General features: G+C 42.3%; 1 protein-coding gene and 1 long non-coding RNA gene across 3 annotated transcripts in view; one reads left to right on the top strand and one right to left on the bottom strand.

The window, feature by feature from the left end:
* Positions 1–23,526, bottom strand: part of LOC116057552 (spondin-1-like) — a 293,280-nt gene that overhangs the window by 213,860 nt on the left and 55,894 nt on the right. The window lies entirely within an intron of this gene.
* Positions 8,502–22,931, top strand: LOC118495444. The gene is made up of 3 exons (XR_004897867.1): positions 8,502–8,511; positions 18,216–18,222; positions 22,804–22,931. It is a non-coding gene; the product is annotated as an uncharacterized LOC118495444 (long non-coding RNA).

The following is a 23,526-nucleotide window of genomic DNA, read 5'->3' as shown; positions in this document are numbered from 1 at the left end:
TGCGCGGACGCAGGCGGCGTTACTTCCTCAAGCCCTGTCGCGGCATTATTTAATTTAGACGATGCAGCGGTGAGTTAGAGAGTGAGACGAGCGTAAACAAAATACAGCAACAAACAAACAAAATTAAGTCTGACACAGAGAAAGGGACCGTGGCCGGGCAGCCGGAGTTCGTCTTTGGGAGAAAAAGAATGAACGGCATTTGGAAAAACTTTCATTACATAGAAGTGGAAAAGAAAACGGAATGTGTTGTGGAAAAAGATGGGGAGAAATGCAGCTACAAAATCACAGGAAAAAACACCACGAACCTTAACCTCTTAAGCCCTAGGCCTTTGGCTCAGGCCCCTACTCGAAAATGATATATCCAAAAGGAATGGAGCATATCTCTGCAATTACAAGGTCTATTTTAATGATCTTGGTATCATAATAAAGGTAACACTTGTGGGCTTCATGTAGACGTGTAAGCATCAATCTCACCTTGAAGATTATTAGGAACACCCTACTAATAGCGTGTTTGACCCCCTTTCGCCTTCAGAACTGCCTTAATTCTTCGTGGCATTGATTCAACAAGGTGCTGGAAGCATTCTCTAGAAATGTTGGCCCATATTGATAGGATAGCATCTTGCAGTTGATGGAGACTTGTGGGATGCACATCCAGGGCACGAAGATCCCGTTCCACCACATACCAAAGATGTTCTGTTGGGTTGATATCTGGTGACTGTGGGGGCCATTTTAGTACGGTGAACTCATTGTCATGTTCAAGAAACCAATTTGAAATGATTTGAGCTTTGTGACATGGTGCATTATCCTGCTGGAAGTAGCCATCAGAGGATGGGTACATGGTGGTCATAAAGGGATGGACATGGTCAGAAACAATGCTCAGGTAGGCTGTGGCATTTAAATGATGCCCAATTGATACTAAGGGGCCTAAAGGGTGCCAAGAAAACATCCCCCACACCATTACACCACCACCACCAGCCTGCCCAGTGGTAACAAGGCATGACGGATCCATGTTCTCATTCTTTTTACGCCAAATTATGAGTGGTACCCGGTTAGGTCTTCTGCTGGTGTAGCCCATCCGCCTCAAGGTTGTGTGTGTTGTGGCTTCACAAATGCTTGGCTGCATACCTCGGTTGTAACGAGTGGTTATTTGAGTCAAAGTTGATCTTCTATCAGCTGGAATTAGTCGGCCCATTCCCCACTGAGCAAGCGACGTCTGTGGACGTACAAAACAGGTTGATATCACGTCCATCCGTCCAGGCCATGATCTGAACGTCCATTGACAGCCAGAAACAGTTAATAAATGACACTGAGAAATGATGTCCAATCAGGCCACAATATAAACGTCCAATGACAGCCAGAACTAGTTGAGAACAGACGTTCATACTGGCTATAATCTGAACGTCCATTGACATCCAGAATTAGTCGATAAATGACTTGAGAAAAGATGTCCAATCAGGCCACAATCTAAACGTCCAATGATAGCCAGAACTAGTTGAGAACAGATGTTCATACTGGCTATAATCTGAACGTCCGTTGACATCCAGAATTAGTCGATAAATGACTTGAGAAAAGATGTCCAATCAGGCCACAATCTAAACGTCCAATGACAGCCAGAACTAGTTGAGAACAGACGTTCATACTGGCTATAATCTGAACGTCCGTTGACATCCAGAATTAGTCAATAAATGACCTAAGACAATATGTTAAATAAGGCCACAATCTAAACATCGACTGACATCCCCCAACAAATCAAGAAAAGACATTCACGATGGCTATACAACCAGAAATGACAGTAAAAAAAACTAAGAAAAATGGCAGTGGTGAAGAGAAAGGCTGATTCATGCTTCTGCATCAAATCGATGGCATACCCCTGCAGACCCCTCTGCGTAGCCGCGAACCCCCCCTCCGAGCCCCGCCATGCACCTAAATGTGTAACTTTGCGTAGAGGCAACGCAGACCTCAAGGACTTGGTCAACTTGTCCTAGTCGGTGGGGGAGAGCCAGGACGATTGAAACGCGGGACGAATGAAACATTCCAGTTTTCTCTGACTGCAATGATGATAGACAGGCTTCCTTAGGTCAACACATAGAGCATGTTAACCTCCTTCTATCAGCCAAATATCTTCCTGTTATTTCCCTTTATCACGGAGTTACAGGCGATAAACGCATTTTGATGGTCGAAAGTAAACTTCATTAGCAGTTACATTTTTTAGATTATTAATGAGTGTTTTTCATTGAAAGGTTCGACGTGCTTATTCAGTAGACTATTTAGAGTTCTCCACAATATCTGTTTATACAATAATTTATGGAGGTGAGACATGGAAAAGCAGTTTTAGAAAGATTATTGTCTTTTTTTATTTGTCAATGTCTTTGTTTGAGGGTGATGGGTAACTATTTCCACTTATATATTGGGCCTTAAGTGCTCTCTGAAGACCCGGAGTTCCAAAAGAACAAGCTGACCACCTTGAAGCACAAATATGTGTGAAATATATTTAAAATCAATTTCACCCATAACAATTATACTCCTCCAAATGCCAGCCTTTTTGATTTTGATTTAAATTTGTTAAATTTTTTTATAGCCTACATATTGTTTTGTTGTTATTTGTATTACATTGTTAATTGTAATATTGTATGCTGCTTTGTAAAATGTTTATAAAAAGTGATATAAGCATAGAAAGCACAGATTGTTTTTCTGTTTAAAAAAAAAAAAAAAAAAAATTCTGGAAGTGTGGTGGAAATGGCGGTTATTAGGTACTCCTTCCGGTTTCAGCAAGTAGATATATCCCTCCCCTGTGAAAAACAGTTCTACCTTTATGGTGATAATAAATAATCGCGACTGTGTCACGTAGACATTGTTTTGAACAAATTTTAAAACTTTTATAAGGTGATACTGAGATTTTTTGCACAAACATGCACGGAATACAATTTTCTCCAGTTCTGTGGCGGACGGATATGTGACCGTAGTCCGCAGCATGCTCCGCAGTTCACACCAAGGAAGGCTGTTTCGCGCTTTCCGTCCCCATCAAGGACTTTGTAAGTATGTTGTAATATTGGTAATAATATTAGCTAAGTGATTCCCTAAATGTTATCATAAAGTATTTTAGTTAGTAACAGTTGGTTCGTCTTTTCATCCAAATGGACGTGCTAGTTAGTAAGGTAAAATGTTAACGTTAGCTAGCTAGCTACTTAGCTGCTTGTATACCGTCCACGCTAACGTTACTTAAGGTTAGCTTAGTTGGCGCCAGTCAGCCTCAAACCTGACTTTTCAGTTTTTAGGCGATGTCAATTGATGTCACTGTCCATTTGTTTTCACCTCAAGTTGGCAAAGAAACAATTTAATATGTATTTGGCTTGATAGACCGCTAACGTTAGCAGGTTGTCGGTAGCCTAGCATGACGTGGTACCATTTGTGTTGTGTATAAACCTCATTTCAACCCAATGTTTGTCGGTAGCCTAACATGACGTGAAAACCATACTGTGGCAATATAACTTAGGTTAACACATTTTGTTATGATTCCAGGCATGTATTTTGAATATGCTTTCGTGTTCAAAGCATGTTTTACATTACGTCACACCGCTTAACGTTATAGCGTCAAAGCTGTTTAATGCTTCATTGCGTTCGGCGCGGAGAGGGCGGCGATATGACGCAAACGCGGCATGGGCGACTGTGCGCGGAGGGTCTGATCGCCGAGCTGCGGCCATAGACAGTATATATAAGTGGGCGAACAGAGAGCGTCGATCTGGACGGAGACCAGTGAAGGATTAGACATAGACATAATAGACCAACAGATCCCGTTGCTCTGGACGGAGACCAGTGAAGGCCAAGCTTTGCATTGAGTGGCTGCGCCTTCAAGGCAGTGCAGATGCGCATGTATTTTACAGTGGTTAGCGAACCCAAAGCGGCCAGATTGGTTCAAAGATAAAAAAATTGAGGACTGGGTGGGAAGATCAGGTTATGTTGTCACATGAAATTAAATAAAGTAACTGGAATGTGACCTATGCTAATTTATTTCCCCCCTTCCTCTCTCTTTTATCTTTCTGTGGCCAGGATCCCTTATTCATCACAGCAGCTACCAAGAAAAGTGAGTAGTCACCCTCTACCTCCTTTGTCTCAATGTTATTTCAACACAATTGGCCTCCAATGTACTATATATATATATATATATATATATATATTTGTGTGTGTGTATATATATATATATGTGTGTGTATATATATATATATGTGTATATATGTATGTGTGTGTATATATATATGTATATGTATGTATATGTATATATATATATATATATATATGTGTATATATGTATGTATGTATATATATATGTATGTATGTATGTATGTATATATATATGTGTATATATATATGTATATATATATATGTGTGTATGTGTGTGTATATACACACACACATAAAAATGTGTGTGTGTATATATACACACACATAAAAATGTGTATATGTATGTGTGTATATGTATGTGTGTGTATATGTATGTATATATGTGTGTGTGTGTGTGTGTGTGTGTGTATACGGTATACACACACACGTGCGTCTATATATACTTATAACTGCTATAACAAAACCAACGATATCTGCCCTTTATCGGCATATATTGCTAATTGATGATCAACAATTGGTATCTGCGTCTAAAAACAGGACGGGGCATCTCTAGTGCGTGTGTGTACGCACGCAAAATATTTAATATTACTGAATTTTGTTTTGACACTTAAAACTTGGATAGGGTTACAGATGGCTTATTTAAGAATGTGGAGGAAGCGTAAAGCAGACATCAATGAACTTCTCCAGTCTGACGACGACAACGCAGTGACAACCGACAATGCAGTGACGACAAATGACAGAGAGGAAACAACCGATGATGGTGGAAGCAATACTGATGACCACAGCACCAGTGTGACAACTGATGGTTCAGACTTTGACACCGACATCGGAATGTGTGACTCAGATGTGGAGATTTTGAATCCCGAACCAGAGGCCCAAGTTAGAAACATAGGCGATGACTTGCGCGAGTGGGGTACAAGACACAAAATTACTAACAGGTCCCTAAATGAATTATTGCAGATTCTAAGGGATCATGCACATGTACTCCCCAAAGATGCACGCACATTACTAGCCACTCCTCAAGTCATTGACAGTCATTCAAAATGCAATGGACAGTATATATACTATGGCTTGGAGGGGGGCATTTCCCGTGTACTGTGTCAAAATGATGCTTTCAGACGACAACACAGTACGGTCAGTTTGAATGTCAACATTGATGGACTACCTATCTTTAAAAGTAGTAAAGTCCAGTTCTGGCCAATACTGGTGACATTTAGCAATTTAAATCCATTTATTGTGGCATTATACTGCGGGGAAAGCAAGCCTGAGCCCCTTGATGAGTATCTCCATGACTTTTTGGAGGAGTTCAAGAATCTCCAACAGAATGGCCTGCAGTTTCGTGACAAAAAGTATGCAGTAAATATTCATACCTTTGTTTGTGATGCACCGGCAAGAGCATATTTAAAATGCATCAAAGGTCATACTGCATATGACAGTTGTGAGAGGTGCCAAGTGAAAGGCCAGTATGTCGAAAGAAGAGTCGTCTTCAATCAGCTGACATCCACTTTGCGCACAGATGAAGCATTTAGTCAGATGGAGTATTTCCGCCATCAAACTGGGTCTAGCCCTTTAATAGCTGCTGGGATTCCCTGTGTCAGTGCCTTTGTGTTAGACTACATGCATGCGATTTGCTTGGGTGTTGTTAGGCGCATATTGGTGTATCTGACTAGAGGTCCAAAACTGTGTAGGCTCTCCGTGAGACAGAAAATTGAAATCTCACAAAAACTGACCATGCTACGAGGCCAGATGCCTAGCGAGTTTGCACGACAGCCCCGTAGCCTTCAGGAGTTGGATAGGTGGAAAGCCACAGAGTTCCGTCAGTTTCTTCTTTATACGGGACCCATAGTACTCAAAAATACTGTCTCCTCACATCTGTATGCTCATTTTGTGACATTGACCGTGGCAGTATCCATCATGCTGGACTCAGATGACGCAACAAGAGCTGCCTATTTGGATTTTTCAACTGAACTGATGAGGCATTTTGTGTCCAGCTGCCCTGCACTCTATGGAAAAACATTTACTGTGTACAATGTGCATGCCCTGTTACACATCCATGAAGATGTCTCTCGTTTGAGGTGCTCTTTAAATGACATATGTTGCTTTCCATATGAGAATTATTTGCAGCAGATTAAAAGATTGGTCAGGACTGGCCAAAACCCATTAGCGCAGGTGTCCAAACGCCTGCACGAAATCGAACATGACAAGACCTTGTTCGAAAAGTAACCTGTCTACCTTTCAACAATGGCTCTGTCATGATTCCTCTGCGGCATGGCATTGAACATTCATGTTGAAGATTGCCAAGTCATACAGTACGTTTGGGTATATACTGGGTGTATATATATATATATATATATATATAAAAAACATTCATTCATTCATTTCAGTCATTTTATTTATTTATTATAATATATATATATATAAATTTCGCCAGAGCCGTTTGGGATGAAAATGGGAAAGAAATGGAGGGGACCATCCCAGATGCCTGGGTTAATGTAGCGGAGAAAACCCTTCGGTGGCCAAAGACGAGGGTAAAATATTATTTTGACAACCAGGTGGCCCCTAAGGAGGACTGGAAAACTTTCACATTGTTGAAGGTGAAATGTACCGCAGGTAACCTCTTATATTTTGATACAACGGTAAAACAAATGTTTCAGAAGTTATATGGAGTATACGTTGATATAAGCTTTGATGACATGCATGCTGTCTTTGCAGAAACTCTCCGTGAGTGTGAGGATTATGATGGCACCAGCCATGCAGAACAGTGGGAAGATGAAGAAGTTGTAGTCCGTAAGAGGCTTAAAAAAACGAAAACTTTTGAAGATTTTGTTGAAGGTATGTCCCCATCATTGGTTGAATAGTGAAAACATGGAAACTCATGTTACAATTGTAACATGTTTTAATATTCAAAGGATCTGACCTGTCCGAGGCGACTGCTGAGGGGGAGGATAAAGAAGAGAGTAAAGGAGGTACAGAAATGTTTATTGTGGCATTAATTGAATGTGTATTGAAACGTTGCCTGTGCTCAGTACAAAAGTGAACTGTATGTTAATTTTTTTTATATCCCTTATTTACTGATCAGATGCCAGTCCTGAAATTCCAGTCTTTCCCACCCCACCAATCAAAATGTCAAAGACTGGTGAGTTGTTGCTAATATGAAAATGCAAATTTTAACCAGATTTCTTTTAAATTTTAAGTTAAGTATTTGTAATATTATTAAACTTTATTATTACAACATACTGTTGAATCTAATTTTGTAAGTACACATGGGTTTAGCAAATGTTGGGTTTAGCCATTGCCTTACTGGTCCAGTCCAGGGGTGTATTCCAGAAAGTGATTTTAGTGAAAACTTGAGTTTGTTAAGATGAGGGAAACTGTGTATTCAGTTCCAGAAAGAGAGACACCGATTGCCACATTTCTTTTCCAAAGTAAACATTTTAACAAAACATTCTCTGCAGTTTTTTGGACAAATGTTATGTTGAACCAGGCCCATCAAACCATATAAAATCAGCCCACAGAACAATAGACTATTGATCATGACTGACTGATGTTTCTGCTCTGCGTTGATTAGATTCACTCAGGTCTGTTGGCTGCGACAGGTCAACTAGTGGTAAGTTTAACTTTTCATTGTTAGATTATCAAATCAGCAGGCAGGTCCCAAGGACTATTGATCATGACTGATGTTTCTGCTCTGCGTTGCTTAGGTTCACCCAGGTCTGTGGGCCGCGACAGGCCAACTAGTGGTGAGTTTAACTTTTCATTTTTAGAATATCAAATCAGCAGGCAGGTCACAAGGACCATTGTTCATGACTGACTGATGTTTGTGACTGATGTTTGTGCTCTGCGTTGCTTAGGTTCGTCCAGGTCTGTGGACCGGGACAGTTCAAGTACTCGTAAGTATAGCCAGTCGCAGTTGGCTTGTTTTATTCAATTTAAAATCAGCATAGGTCATACCACCTAGTGTCATCCAGTCTGTCCCCTGAGCTAGCTGCAACAGCCTGAAGCGTATAGGCCTAAAGTAAGATGTAAACAGTAAACAACATGTGGGCTACCCCACATCATCTCCAGACTCCATCTGGAACTTGTAAACAAAATAAGACAATCAGCTAGTAGTGTGATATGGGAGACAAGCGCTGCTCTCATATGTGAATGCACAGAGCAGGGGTGTTAAAAGAGCAGCTTCGGTTACACAGAGCAGTCATGGCGTTAGCTTCACACGCTAACTTTACTTAACTAGCTATTTATTTTTATACCGTGTATTCTCCGTGTAAATTCATGTACCGAACCGAGACGCCCGTACCGTTTCGGTTCATTACGAATACATGTACCGTTCCACCCCTAATTAGCACTATTGATAATGGCTAATAATAATGGCTGTGGGCCGGGACACTTCAAGTAGGCGTGAGTATTGCCAGTTACATTTGCCTTGTCTTATTGAATATCAAATAAAAAGGAAGAATACTATCGCTACTGGACTGACTAATGTTGGTGGTTTTGGTTTCTCAGGTGTACCCAGGTCCCAGGCTGTGGAGAGCAGTTCCATAGATGGTGAATGTCATTGGTTGTATCACTCAATGAGGCACATTGTACATATGTTCTAAATATGTTGTTTGCTTCACGCACTTTTATCTTTCCTGCTTAGGTCTTTCACATGCAAGGTCCATTTCCAAAAGGGCTCTGCCAACCTCATTCCCCCTGTCAGAAGCGAGTAAGTACAAGAAAATATGCATGTGACACCTAGACTAATTACTTATGTATTATAACATTGCATTCTCTTTGTAACTGTTTGGTAAGTCAGACTTCAGGTTTTCATCTTGTTGCTTTGGCATTTATGTCATTGAGTCTAGAACCATCTCTTAATAAAATTTTTCTTTAATGAAACTGATTTGTCAAATACAGGGTTAAGGTTTCCCTGTTGAATACAGTGTTAAGTAACTAATTGAATAGTCATTGATTTTTCTGGGATTGCTAGAGAGCACTCTGTTACTGAAAGGCTGAAATGCCTTGCTGTTATCAGAACCATGATTGTAGTGAGTAATTACTTTTTTTCTTAAATGCTCATTATTGCCAGAGTTCCAGAAGATAGTACTTACAAAGCTGGTGACTCTCACTGACGAAGTAAGGAAACTGCAGAGGAGCGTACCTCACTCTGGAATTGAAATAATAAAGATGGACACATTGGAAGAGTTCCAGAGGGAGGAGGCTTCTCTTCTGGAAACACATAAATTTGAAACCTTGGTAAGAAGTTTTCAACCTCTAATGCCAATAGGGGTTATGCGGAACACCCAGCGTTAGAACCGGAAAACGGGTCTAATCATTTCCACTTTTCACTTCAGTACACATCTGCAGTGGTAGGTGATTCAGATTCAGATAACTTTATTAATCCCCAAAGTGGCAATTCAGTTTTACAGCCAACCCATCCATTAAGGGTTAAACTAACATTTAGTTAGTGCATTAAAGGTGATCTCTTAGGTAACTTAAGTTTCGCTTATTATAATAAAATTGTAATTTCTGATCAAACTTTAGTGTATTTGTTTGAATTAAAATGTTGTAATGTTAAAATATCAGAACCAACAACATCTGAACAGCAGTTTTTGTTGTGTGCTGAGCTGCGAGTCAGTCAGGGTGATATGGGTCCAAAAAAAAAGGTGTGATCATTTCGTTATCACCACTGTCTGCAGTCGGCATTTTATGCCAGAAGATATATACAACACAGTAATACAGCAGAGACCTTATTTATTGATACAATAATCAATATCGATCCAGCTTAACGTTACTACAATGTGCTGGTTGACAAGTAGCTAACAATAATGCTAATGCTTGGTGGTTAAAGTGTAACTCTCGCCAAAATGCAACCTAGGGTCTTTTTTGTGAATGTACCAAGAGTCAAACTTTCGTTTAAAAGCATAATTATGACGGAAGCGCCTCTTTTAAGATTTTATGTTTGTTTTTTTTCATTTTCGGTCAAATGGCATTTTGAATGGGGGTGCTAGGGGCACTACTATGATCGCACCAAAATCACTATTTTTAAAACACTAAGAAGGCTCGACAAAACATCAAACTTTGGTCCAAGTATCACCAGGGGCTCTACACATGAACTCGAGCATTGAGAACATTGTTTGTGTACACAGAGTTTACTAAGCAAAAGCAAAAACTACATACTACATATCTTCATAATTATGAATAAATGAGGAGGCGTAAAACTTAAATCCCTTGTCTAACAGAGTACTTGGGGGCTCTGGACGTCCGTTTGGCAATACGGTGTACATCGGAAATTGTAATTACGGGTAGCTCCTGTAAACACCGGCTATAGAAGGTGGCCATTAGTACGCTGTGTTTACCTCAGTAGCAGAAGGCCGGAAGTAGTTAAACCTGTTTTGTAGAACCTGAAAGAATGTTGGACATAACCCCTATTCATATGGAGCAGTGATGCCAAAGCAACAGGCAGCAATTATATGTACATTGGATTGGGTACTGCTCAAAACTGAAATTGTCCTCTCAAAATTGATGCCTGATTGCAATGTTTGACCTGACCGTGATCATTTTGTATAATCGTTAAATACCACAGTCGAGGACATTTTATTCCAATGTTACAAATGCTTAATGTAAATGCTAGGTCTTTAGACATTTGACCAGAACAGTTGATCATGTTAGTTCAGCTCTGCTTTGGTTTTCTTGTGTCCCCAATTGTTTTTCCATTTGGTGGTTGACAGAGTTTAGTTGATGGTTTGAATAAGGGCTAGGACTGTACGCTATGACTTGGCCATATGAATAAAAAAATCATGTCGGTGTATTTTGGCTAAATGGTGATAAACGATATACAGTATATCGTATCTTTTATGAAAATGGCAATATTTAGTTGTAAGTCAAAGCCATGTGAGATGTCATACACACTTATCAAAACGAACAGTCATTAAAATAAAATGCAGACATTTTCCTCCCTCTTTCATTCCCTATGTTGAATAAAAAGGCCCTATTTCTGTTTTTAACAACAATAACAGAAGGATTAAGAAAGTGAGAAGGAGAGACAGACGGGCTCATGGACAAGAGAGAGCATGCGATGGACTGAAATTTATGATACAAAAACGGTCTCTCATCGGGAAGCCGATTGTTACTGTACAGTTAGTCTATATCCACAATATTCCACTTCTGGGATTGCTCAGTTGCCGCTGGAAATTCAAACAGATTTCACTCATTTCGGCCGGATGTCGGTTACCTTTCATTTTTCATTTTTTTTATGTTGGAATTTAAGCTTTGGTCGATTTATGTTAACTGCTCCTCAGATCTCTGCAGGGTAAATCATTCATTCATGATCAAATTGATCAGTGAAGTGTCTGAACTTTACTGCAGACTGGATTGTCTACTCACAGAGTGAAGCGCAAGTTGAATGCACATCGGCAGGTCAGCAGCGTTACAAACATCTCGTATGTAATGTCTGTATCATCACTGCGCTTTTTATGAACTATATTTTGGTCCTGGGTCACATTTCTTGCCGGGTCCAGCAGGCTCCGTCTCACACGCAATTACTCCTAGAGCTGAAGTTAGTGACATCCACAAACTATATTGAAAATATCTATCGCCCAGCCCTACTGTGCGCCTATTGACTAAGGCCGGCTACACACTTGCTGCGTGGCGTGAGCGTGTCAGCTGCGTGGCGTGTCCGTTTTTTATTTCGGCTCCCATGTTAACAGGTTAGAGCTTACACACTGCCTGTGTGACACGCATGCTAGAAATGGAACCAAAGCCTATTTCACGCGACACGCAAGCGTGTTGGAAGTGTTTCCCGGCAAAATAGAATACGAAAAGATGTTTGTCATTTTGACACAAATACATATTAATAAATGACGTGTTGTTTGAAAGTCTCTAGGTTTTGACAAATGCAGATATAAATGTAATAAAAAAAAAATCAATTTTCAAATATTGCACGTCAATACAAAACAAGATATTCTGTAGTCTATTTTGCAGTCAATACGCCGACGTCTTTGCTGTTATCAAATCAGTATATGTTTAACATGAAGTATACTACTGCTTGAGTGCAGTAAATCAATGGGAAATGTACATGTGTCCAGACAAGGCTAGCAGCAGCAGCACCGCATCAGACACGTTTCTGGTGTGTAAAGACAAAAAAATCCACGCAGCTGACGCGCAACAGAAATGCCACGCTCATGCGACGCAGCCAGTGTGTAGCCGGCCTAAGGCTGCCGCTGGCTAATTTATGCAGCCCTATGTCCATCTCAGACAACCAAAACGTCTGTATGTAGAGATCTGTGTAATTATATTGTATCAGTCTAGTGTCGTTTTCTGGCAGTTTGATGAAGGTAAAAATAGTATGGCTATGCATAATGCCAATGCTCTATCAAAATCGTTTATTTTTTTCATTTATTCAGAAAAAAGTTGAGACGATTCAACATATTGGAGAAATGCAACCTGTGGTCACCGTGCATGGACAATCATGTAAGTGGCACGCGTGTGTGGCGCAAAGAATAATTCCTCTTTTTTTTTTTTTTTTTGGATTAGGCTCTTCACCAATCAACTCATGACCCTATTCAATATGAAGGGGAAGGGCAAAAAGGACAAAATCGGGTTTGAAGACAAGAAATTGTTTTCAGCAATAAAAGGTAAGCTCCATATTATTGTCATTTAAAAAGTCTGTGTGTTTAATATCAGGCTTGACGTAATTTTACTTGATGTGTGATTAATTAACCAATTTAATTGATTTGAGTACTCTATTTTCTACTATGTATCTTTGCTGCAAGCTAAGCCACAACAGTGGCGTTTGTATTTATTTATTTATTTTACACGTGGATTTTTTTGCTTTGATTGTAGCTGCTATCATGCGATGGGACCCAGCTGCAACAGAGGCCCAAATAAAGTCTGCTGCAGCCGATCATCTCAAGCATGCCCCCGGGAGAGTTGGGGGTGGTGGCTTTAAATGAATCCTGTGCAGACACACTTTACTGTTCTGGCTTTTAAGATTTATTGTGTTAATTTATACTTTACTATTCTGGCTTTTAAGATTTATTGTGTTAATTTATACTTTACTGTTCTGACTTTTAAGATTTATTGTGTTAATTCATACTTTACTGTTCAGGCTGTAGTAATGTGTGTGTATATATAATACATAAATATATAAATATAAATTATATATACTGTTCTGGCTCTAGTAAAGTATATATAATATATAAATATATAAATGTAAATTATATATAAAATTGTAATAAAAATATATTTTGAGATTTAAATAGTTGATTTCTTGAAATGGTCAGTTTGGTTTACAGGAAAATGGTAAGCAGTTTATTAGGGCCTGAGCGCCGACAGCGGCGAAGGCCCTATTGGAACTGAAGGAATTATTAGGGCCCGAGCGCCGACAGCGGCGAAGGCCCTATTGAAACTGAAGGAATTATTAGGGCCCGAGCGCCGACAGCGGCGAAGGCCCTATTAAAACTGAAGGAATTATTATTAGGGCCCGAGCGCCGACAGCGGCGAAGGCCCTATTGAAACTGAAGGAATTAGGGCCCGAGCGCCGACAGCGGCGAAGGCCCTATTGAAACTGAAGGAATTATTAGGGCCCGAGCGCCGACAGCGGCGAAGGCCCTATTGAAACTGAAGGAATTATTAGGGCCCGAGCGCCGACAGCGGCGAAGGCCCTATTGAAACTGAAGGAATTATTAGGGCCCGAGCGAAGGCCCTATTGAAACTGAAGGAATTATTATTATTATTATTATTATTCTTTTTCCCGGCAAATGAATTGGCTTTTTGAGGGGCTTAACATATTCAAAAACTCACCAAATTTGGCGGTCGCATCAAGTCTGGTGAAAATTTACGTATTTTAAGGGTTTCGGGAATAGGCGCGCAAAAATGGCTCGCTCGCTACCATTTCATCCGATCAACTTCAAATTCGGTCTGTGCCATCTTAAGACATTAAAGATGAAAAGTTGTTAAAAGGAAAAACCTTTCGTCATAGGGCATGGCCGTGGCGGGGCGGCCATTTTGTGCGTTTCGCCGCCGAAACAGGAAGTGGGTGTAACTCGAGTGTACATTGTCCGATTGGCTCGAAACTTTTCAGGATTCATAAGAGTCCAACCCTGAGGACAAATGAAAGGCCGATATTTACTTAAAGTCATAGCGCCCCCTAGTGGCAACAGGAAGTAGGCCTAAAAGTCAAGGTGCTATACTTTAACGAACTCCTCCTAGAGATTTCATCCGATGTACTTCAAACTTGGTCTCTATCATCCCAACACTTTAAAGATGAAAAGTTATTAAAAGAAAAACTTTTTGTCAGACGGTGTGGGCGTGGCGTGGCGGCCATTTTGAGTGTTTAGGGATGAACAAAGAAGTTGTTGTAACTTGAGTGTACGTTGTCGTATCTGCACGAAAATTCTCACGATTGACAAGGGTCCAGGCCTGAGGACACCTACAGGCCAAAATTGACTTTTGGTCAAAGCGCCCCCCCCTGGCAACAGGAAATGCGCCTTATATGACAAACATCATCCGATTTACATGAAACTTAGAATGTATGGTATACATGTGATAATGAGCCAGCCCCTATAATATAACCATGCCCACTTTCTCAGGTCACGCCCCCTTTCATAACATTTGTACCGTTTAAGGTAGAGTCTTGTGTGAGGTGTCATTGAACTCAGCAGAGAGTTCCTTCTTCATTGGTGATTGTTTGGCCCGCCCCCTATGCTTAAGCCACGCCCCCTTTCATAACATTTGAACGATTTAAGGTTGACCATTGTGTGAGGTATCAATTAACTCAGCAGAGAGTTACTTCTTCATTGGTGATGGTTTGGCCCCCCCCCTATGTTCAAGCCACGCCCCCTTTCATAAATGCTGACCCATCTAAGGTAGAGTCTTGTGTGAGGTATCATTGAACGCAGCAGGGAGTTCCCTTTTCATTGGTGACGATTTGCGGTGTTTGAGTGCCGCACAAATTCACGGTCGCAAGGAGCGGCGACCGCCGGTGACCCCGACGCGCACAGAGGAGCGAGGGCCCGTCCATCGCTGCTTGCAGCTTTAATTACTATTATTACTACATAATTGTATTATTGCTCTGGAGGAAGGCTTAGTGAGTTTGAGGCATGGCTTAGCACCATGGAATCTCACTCGTATGCTTCTGTAGCTAGCCAGCGCTCCGTAGCTGGTGTGGGCCAACATACTGCCCCCGTGCAGCCGGGCGTGACTGACCGTAGGAATCGTAGCTCTAAATAAAGCACCGTGGGTGTATATGGCTGTGGTCGCCCTAAACCTGAGCCCATGGTTAACCACCAACCCCTTCGAGTTTTTCTCCCCACTCAGTGACACACCCGCTGAGGAGCCAAATCTGGTTATTGGGAGCTCCATACTGAGAAACGTGAAGTTAGCGGCTCCAGCTGCTGCGGTCATGTGTATCCCTGGGGCCAGAGTGGGCGATGTTGAATCCTACTTACTACTACTGGCTAAAGATAAACGTAAATACAGTAAGATTGTTATTCACACCGTTAGTAATGATACCTGATTACGCAAATTGGAGATTATTAAAATGAATGTTGATTCAGTGTGTGCATATGCAAAGACTAGGTTGGATCCTGTAGTTTTCTCTGGACCCTGCCAAACTTGATCAGCGATGACATGTACAGCCGCATGTCATCATTTGTTGGGGTGGTGCCCAGCAAATGATGTAGGCTACGTAGATAACTGGCAGGCATTCTGGGGCAAAACTGGTCTGATTAGAAAAGACGGCATTCATCCAACTTTGGACTCATATCTAGAAATCTGACCTGACCTGTCTATTAGCAGTGCTAAACCATGACAACCCAGCGTTGAAACCAGGAGTCAAGGGTGGAGTAATGCATGCTTCTCTGTGTTTCTGTTGGAGCAGTTACCCACTCATAGTTCCATAACCATGGTGTATGTCCCCCGACTCAAATCAATTAAATCAAAAGTAAACGACAGAGGAGTTATACACAAAAACCTAATACAAATTATAACCACCACTACAATAGTAGATCATAATAGTATAATTAAATGTGGACTTTTAAATATCAGATCAGACTAAAGCAGTACTAGTAAACGATTTGATATCAGATAAACGCATTGATCTATTCTGTTTTACAGAAACATGGCTGTGCTCCGGGAACCATCACCTTATCGTGGTGGAGAGGTTTGTGTGTCCCTATGAACCTGAGAGCTGTGTTGTCTGGAGCTTTGTGCTCCTGGTAGGGTCTCCTATGGCAAAGTGGTCTCAGGTGAGGGGCCAGACAAAGAATGGTTCAAAAACCCTATGAGTAAACAAGGAAGAGATAGAGTGACCCTGCCCGGAGGAAGCCCGGGGCCCCCATCTGGAGCTCACAAGCCCCCGGCTGAGTGCCGCTACGTTGGAGTTTACCCCGGTGGACGCCTGCAGGTTGTGCGGGGGAAAACTCTGACTGTTGTTTGTGCATATGCACCAAACAAGAGTTTGGAGTATTTGGCCTTGGAGACCTTGAATGGAGTCCTGTATGGGGCTCCAGTGGGGGACTCCATAGTTCTGCTGGAGGACTTCAACGCGCACGTGGGCAATGATGGAGATACATGGAGAGGCGTGATTGGGAGGAACGGCCTTGCTGATCTAAACCAGTGTTGGGTACACGTAGGGGTACAGATCAGATTATTGGCATATTATCAAAGATGTTTATCAATATTAATAAAGTTATGAATATGGTTATTAATAACTTTATCAAATCAACAAACAATCAAAACGGGGCACCACCCTGGAACTTCAGGGGCCAATATTGAACTGTGGAATAGTCTCATTTGTCAGTGGAAGGGTGAAATCCGAGCACTGACCTGTGTTTAACCAGCAATTAATACAACAAGTATACAAATAATCACAAACAACTGCTAATTAACGTATAGTAGAATTTATTAAAATCAAAATTATCAATGGCCAATCAATAATCCTTTGATCAATTAAAACCAAAACCGTCTAGCCAAAGACTACAAAAATGGCTACTCCTGTGAGCTGAACAAAACTGTTTTACCCCAAGAGGGCGGTATTGATAGGCTAGGCTAAGATTAGCCATTAGCTCATTCAGGCTAAGCTATGTGCTACCAACAATAGGCTAGCTGCTAAGCTAACGTGTCTGCACACGTGTGGTTGACAAGAGGGAGACACCGGAGCGCAGAACTGTGGAGCGGTGTGCGCTCTGCAGTTTATGTGACTCGCTGTTTGACCAGCTGTTCACCTTAGCGCGTGTGTAACTAGCTATGTGTTCATATATGTGTGTGTGAGAGAAAGGTTAGAGAAGTAGGAAAGAAAGATATATATATATATATATATATATATATATATATATACTTGGATCTAACAGTACCTAAAACTCCTCAGCAGTGGGAGAAGCAGAAAGTAGCATTTACAGCCTGAACAAGCTAGCTACATATTCAACACAACATATCAACAATGCAACGTGATCAGAGTACATTCACAGAATAGATTTGACTCAGCGGTCACAATCCTAGATTAATACATTACACGCGCAGCAGTAGCGCTGTATTAATCAGATCACATTAATGGTAACATGAAGTAGCAGCAATAGCAAATTACTCATTAATAAAACACACTATTTATCTCTGCCCAGACGTAAGCCTTCTTACTGTGTTCAGTCCGTTTGTCCGTAGGTTTCTACGAAAGAAACGGGGGTCCGTGTCTACTCATCAGCAGATCAGAGGAAGCTCTCCTTCCAAAAAGAGCAGAAGGAAGAGAGCTAGAGTCGACTTGAGAAGAAAAACGTGTCTGATTTCCTTCTAGAGAACGTGTTGTTCTCTCTGCAGTTTTGAAACACGATGTGTGTTACAGGATCCAGTGGTGTTCTTCTAGAACACCGAGAGATAAATCCACTTTCTCCAGAAAGTGGAAGTTTTGGCACAAGCTTGCGTGCTTCCTGCAGCAACGGGGTTGCTATGAAAGACGAAGATTTTTGGTGTCTAAGCCAGTTTTATAGTCTCAGGCCCCATGCTGTGTTTGGGGTCCACTGGTCCAATGGGAATGCAGGACCTCCTGGTGTTTCGGCCATTTTGTGCAGTAACACCTAGGTGCGACTTTTAGGCTGCAAGGTCTGCATGCAGGCTGTTGTTAGAAAATGGGTGATGAACCATCTTTCCTGAGGAGACCTGGATCGGAATTTTCCAAGTAGGCCTTCTTTGTCTCAGGCCCATTGTCTCTGAGCACATGTTGGCTGGAAATCCTTTGTTTGACAAGATAATGTTTAACTCACTCCTGGACGGTCCCAACACCAGAGTGGTTGTCTGTTGTTGGACTTCTGTGCTAGTGATTGATTGTCTATAACAAACACCATGTTTGAACATAGGGATGCTCATAAGTGTACCTGGTACCAGAGCACCCTAGGCCAAAGGTCAATGATCGATTTTATAATTGTTTCATCTGATCTGAGGCCGTATGTTTTGGACACTCGGGTGAAGAGAGGGGCGGAGCTGTCAACCAATCACCATCTGGTGGTGAGTTGGGTCAGGGGGTGGGGGAAGACTCTGGACAGACCTGGTAAGCCCAAATGGGTAGTGCGGGAAAATTGGGAACGTCTGGAGGAGGCCCCTGTCCGACAGACTTTCAACTCACACCCCTGGCGGAGCTTTTCGTGCATCCCTGTGGAGGCTGGGGGCATGGAACCTGAGTGGACAATGTTCAAAATTTCCATTGCTGAAGCTGCAGTGGAGCGCTGTGGTCTTAGGGTCTTAGGTGCCTCAAGGGGCACAAACACCGTGGTGGACACCAGTGCTCGGGGAAGCCGTCCGACTGAAGGAGTCTTTATTCCAGAGGACTCCGGAGGCAGTTGCAAGGTACCGAAGGGCTGCAGCCTCTGCCGTGAAAGAGGCAAAGTTCGGAGAAGACATGGAGAAGGACTTTCGGTCGGCAAGGTGCTTCTGGAAAACCGTTCACCAATTCAGGAGGGGGAAGCAGGGAACCATCCAAGGATGGGACGCTCTTGACCGCAACTGAGGAGGTAATAGGGCGGTGGAAGGAGCGCTTTGAGGAACTCCTAAATCCAGCTAATACGCCCTCTATGGTAGAGGCAGAGCTGGAGGATGATGGGGGATTGTCGTCAATTTCCCTGGTGGAAGTCGCTGAGATAGTTAAACAACTCCACAGTGGCAAAGCCCCAGGGATTGATGAGATTCATCCAGAAATGCTTAAAGCTCTGGGTGTGGAGGGGTTGTCTTGGTTGACACGCCTCTTCAACATTGCGTGGAAGTCTGGGATGGTGCCTAAGAAGTGGCAGACCGGTGTGGTGGTTCCCCTGTTCAAAAAGGGGGACCAGAGGGTGTGTGCCAATTACAGGAGTATCACACTTCTTAGCCTCCCTGGTAAAGTCTACTCCAAGGTACTGGAAAGGAGGGTTCGGCCGCCCGACTTCGGGTTGAAGAGGAACAATGCGGATTCCGTACTGGTCGTGGAACAACGGATCAGATCTTCACTCTCGCAAGGATCCTGGAGGGAGCCTGGGAGTATACCCAACATGTGCTTTGTGGATCTGGAGAAGGCGTATGACAGGGTCCCCCGGGAGATACTGTGGGAGGTGCTGCGGGAGTATAGGGTGAGGGCGTCCCTTCTCAGAGCCATCCAATCTCTGTACGACCAAAGCGAGAGCTGTCCGGGTTCTCGGCAGTAAGTCAGACTCATTTCAGATGAGGGTTGGCCTCCGCCAGTGCTGCACTTTGTCACCAATCCTGTTTGTAGTATTTATGGACAGGATATCAAGGCGTAGTCGGGGTGGGGAGGGGTTGCAGTTCGGTGGGCTGGGGATCTCATCGCTGCTTTTTGCAGATGATGTGGTCCTGATGGCACAACCCGTTCTCATTCCGAACTCGTAAAATAAGGACGTTTGGACAGTGGTTGTCAGCGTCTGATGTGATGAAAAAGGCGTCTTTCAGCGTGTTTGTGTAACGCACTGGGGAGAGCAGCAGTTAGATAGGATTTAGCGAGTAGTATGTAAGGGCGAATTTCCGTGTATGGAGGTTGGTTGGGGTGGTGGATGGATCAAACAAACACAGGACTTTCACCCAGGAGAGCGGGGTTCGCATCCCGCTTGTCACGCTTGCTATAGTCGCTTTTTATTTTCCTCCTGCGTGTCACAGAACCGTACGCCCACCCACGACCTTTTTCTTAACATAACTGCGTCAAAAGGGACAGCAATGGTCCCGACCAAGCGCGTTTACTTACAGCGCTAAAGGGACGGCAATAGTCCCGACCAAGCACGTTTACTTATAGCGCTAAAGGGACGGCAATAGTCCCGACCAAGCGTGTTTACTTATAGCGCTAAAGGAGACTTTTAGCGTCAATAAGAACGACAAAGGCACCTGACCAAGTGTCCGTATTTTACGAGATGAGTGTGAGAACCTGTTGGATGGCATCATCGGCCTGTGACCTTCAGCACTCACTGGATCGGTTTGCAGCCAAGTGTGAAGCGGCTGGGATGAGGATCAGCACCTCTAAATCTGAGGCCATGGTTCTCAGCAGGAAACCAATGGAGTGCCTTCTCCAGGTAGGGAATGAGTCCGTACCCCAAGTGAAGGAGTTTAAATACCTTGGGGTCTTGTTCGCAAGTGAGTGGACAATGGAGCGGTAGATTGGTCGGAGAATCAGCGCAGCGGGTGCGGTATTATATTCAAATTATCGCACCGTTGTGATGAAAAGAGAGCTGAGCCAGAAGGAAAAGCTCTCCATCTACCAGTCAGTTTTTGTTCCTACCCTCACCTATGGTCATGAAGGCTGGGTCATGACCGAAAGAACAAGAACCAGGGTACAAGTGGCCAAAATGGCTTTCCTCAGGAGGGTGGCTGGCATCTCACTTAGAGATAGGGTGAGAAGCACAGTCATCCGTGAGGAGCTCGGAGTAGAGCCGCTGCTCCCCAGCATCGAAAGGAGCCAGTTGAGGTGGTTCGGGCATCTGGTAAGGATGCCCCCTGGGCACCTCCCTAGGGAGGTGTTCCAGGCACGTTCAGCTGGGAGTGGTCCTCGGGGAAGACTTGGACTAGGTGGAGGGATTATATCTCCAACCTGGCCTGGTAACGCCTCTGGATCCCCCAGTCGGAGCTGGTTAATGTGACTTGGGAAAGGGAAGTTTGGGGTCCCCTGCTGGAGCTGCTCCCCCCGCGACCAGATACCGGATAAGCAGACGAAGATGGATGGATGGATGGATGGCTGTGCCATGACGAATATGTTGGTCTAAATGAATCCACTCCTCCCTGTCATATTATTACTCATATTCCTCGAGACTCTGGCCAAGGAGGGGGAGTTGCAGCCATCTTTGACTCAAGCCTATTAATTAATCTTAAACCTAAACTAAATTATAACTCGTTTGAAAGGCTTGTTCTTAATCTTTCACATAATTAAAACATTACAGCCAATTCTATTTCTTGTAGTGTACCAGGTCCGTATTCTGAATTTTTATCTGAATTCTCTGAGTTTTTATCAAGTCTAGTCCTTAAATCATAGGTTCACTGTACCGTGGACGGCACACTTTGTCGCTGTAACCTCCACTCATAAAGGTTTTTATAACTTTAAAGCATTAAATCTTAAAAAAAAAAAAAATATATATATATATATATAAAATATACAGCCATGCGACACAACAATTGAAAGCTTAGCCTCTCATGATTCAACTAAGCCCACACACAAAGCATAAGATGATTTATAGCAGTTATACAACTGTTATAAAGTTAAAGAAAATATATAAGCAATATAGACATAAACTGAGCAGCTGGTGTCTAGAGTCGAGAGTGAATCCATACCTTTTTCCTTCTCTCTTTAGCCACAGCGGGGATATTTTTCCCCAATTTTTTTTTTTCATAAATCCCCAAGAGTCCAAGGAAATGGACTATCCAAGCCATTATATCCAAAATGAGCTGTTCGCCTCACAATTTTGAAGTTTCTGGCCAAGTCACAACGGAAAATCTGTAAACACTTTTCATTTCCGCACTTGTATCGCGGCTTGCTTCTCACCCAAGACTTCTACATGCTCGATATGGGCACTGTATTCTCTAAGGTCTAAGGTTTCCATAGATACCTTGTTTGAGCCAATACGTTCAGTTTAGCCTTTGATAGCCCTATGGGAAGCCGATGATCCCTCTGACGCGATGTCAGGCCCGACATTTGCTCGGACCAGTCAGACTCCCATGTTACGAGACCCTAATATCCTTATAGCCATTGAGCAGACGATTCAATAGACACCAAACTTGACACTGAAATTTTAACCCTCTGATGGCTGTAGCGGTGTCAAAGCAAAAACAGGGCCTCCTATAAGCATATCACACCCTGTGCAATTTATGATTACTTATTTCTATATTTTTATGTAAATTGTTATTTCAAGTTTATGTGTGATTGATGTGGGTGTGTTTGTGTATTTGACAAGTGTTTTATTTTGTACTTTATTGGCTTTTTTCTTTGCACTTTTCAAATTGAAATAAGAAAAACGGACAGACATATCTGTAGAAAAAAAATAATATAAAATCCATTTTTGAGTCTTTTGGCTTCTGGCCTTGTGTTGTCTGTATCTCACCAGATGTGTTTACAGCAGTGTATTTTAATAACTTTACAGATGTATGACTTGGACGGAAATAAAAAACCTCCATTCTAGCCTCTGTAACTCTGTGTCAGTAAGGCCTAGAATCACCCTGACACTTAACGACAACACGTACCAAAAACCTGAGAGTGTTACCTTTCCAATGATGTCAGGCACACCCGAGTGTCAAAGTATATGGGAGCTGTACCACTTTTAATTTGGGTATGACGTTTAAACCAAAAAGCATGGAATTCCAAGCGTTTCTTAAGAGGTTAAATCAGACAAAGTAATTATTGTGGGTGATTTTAATATCCATGTGGACAAAGACAGCCTTAGTATTGCGTTCATCTCACTACTAAATTCGATTAGTTTCAGTCAGAGTGTGCATAAGGCCCCTCACTGTTTTAACCACACCCTCAACCTTGTGCTGGCATATTGCATCGAAACTGAAGAATTAGTAGTGTTTCCACAGAATCAAATTCTTATTACCCGACTACACGAAATTAGATAAAAGCTTCTACACTAGATTCCTATCTGATAGTGCTATAGCTAAATTTAAGAAACTTTTTACAACAGCATTTAATTCAATGCCATGCCTTATAACAGAGGACTCCTATTTTAAATTTAGGCCCTACCAAATTGATAATTATGTAGACGGTGCTGCGGCCTCGCTACGGACGACTTTAGACTTTGCTGCTCCTCTCAAAAAGAAGATGATGAAACAAAGGAAATTAGCACCTTGGTATAATTCCCAAACCCGCAAATTAAAAAAAACCTTGCATAAACTTGAAAGTAAATGGTGTTCCACCAATCTGGAAGAATTGCGTTTAGACTGACAAGACAATCTGAAAACATAAAGGCCCTCTGAAAT

Source organism: Sander lucioperca, chromosome 7 (genome assembly GCF_008315115.2).
Source record: "Sander lucioperca isolate FBNREF2018 chromosome 7, SLUC_FBN_1.2, whole genome shotgun sequence".
NCBI classification, from domain to species: Eukaryota; Metazoa; Chordata; class Actinopteri; order Perciformes; family Percidae; genus Sander; species Sander lucioperca.
The sequence above is the reverse complement of the archived record's forward strand: the minus strand, read 5'-3'. Positions and strand labels throughout refer to the sequence as shown.